The sequence below is a fragment of the Myotis davidii genome, unplaced genomic scaffold (assembly GCF_000327345.1).
Source record: "Myotis davidii unplaced genomic scaffold, ASM32734v1 scaffold1561, whole genome shotgun sequence".
In the NCBI taxonomy this organism is placed as follows: Eukaryota; Metazoa; Chordata; class Mammalia; order Chiroptera; family Vespertilionidae; genus Myotis; species Myotis davidii.
In genome coordinates, this window is record NW_006291530.1 from 54,113 (window position 1) to 55,409 (window position 1,297).

A 1,297-nucleotide genomic window follows, 5' to 3' on the forward strand; every position below is an offset into this window, starting at 1 on the left:
TATTTAAAAGAAGCCCCTTTAACTCTTGATAGCCTTGGTGGGTAGAGTAATCTTGGTTGTAGAGCCACCTATTAGGATCTACAAAGTGATCTGCAGATGGCTGCCACTTGTGCTGGGCTTGGAGGTGCCCATGAGAGACAAGCTGCAAACGGAGTTCGACTGCCACCAGTGCCAAGCCTGGGGCCACTTAGCCAGAAGTATGGGAACACAAAGTCCAGATGCTGCTTCTTTGGGGTTTGTGACCCTTTGAGGGATTTTAGCAAAGTCCACAGCATGAACCAAAACAGGCCATTTGTATGGAAAAGCCACAAGAAACAGCTTCAGTGTGTTTGAACGTTGGGTGGGGTGGCATCTCAGGGAATCACCAGGGCAGGTGGAACTGAAAATGCCAGGTTATGGAGACTCAGATATGGTGCCCTCCTGCTGGCTCAGTGGGGGAAGGGCTCAGAAAAGGAACAATGGCTCTGCCAGCACTTCTGTCTGGGAGAAAGCTGCCCCTCCAACACTTGCCCTGATGCCAGACAATTTGGTTCCTCCCATATATGCCTACCACCTTTCAAGCTGCTGCCCCTGTGCTGGAGCTCAGAGTGAGTCCAAGGAAGTCCATGTGTAGGCCCTTTTAACAGGAGTGCCTGGGACTCAAAGTAGCCTTCTGTTTCACTCAGCCACCCTCTCCAATGGTTTTTACAGCCAGAGCTATGAGGACTTCTCTTCCTCTCACTGGAACCCGGGCTTGGGAGCCTCATGTGGGGCTGGGACCCTTGCTCCTCGGGAACATGTGGCTGGGACATCCTCTCATCTTTAACTACCACACATGGTTGTGGGACCAGTGGCTTCTTCCTTTCTGTCCCTCCTACCAGTCTCCATATGGCTTCTGTGTCTCTAGTTATAGGACTGCTGTTCGGCTAGACTTGAGGCTGTTCTGAATGATGGTTGTTCTGTAGTTTGGTTGTAATTTTGATGCCTAATTTTACTGTGTTTATCTACTCCACCATCTTGACTGGAAACCCAGCTATTCCACCAATAAATGTGTATCCAAAGAAAACCAAAACACTATGGACAAGATATGGAAGCACCCTACATGTCCATCAATGGACAAATTGACAAAGAGAAGGTGGTACATATATACAAGAGAATGTTTCTCAGCTATTAAAAAAAAAAAAAGAATGTTGGCCCGAACCAATATGCTCAATTAATATTTGACAAAGGAGGCAAGAACATACAATGGAGCCAAGATAGTCTCTTCAATAAATGGTGTTGGGAAAATTGGACAGATATATGCAAGAAAATGAAACAC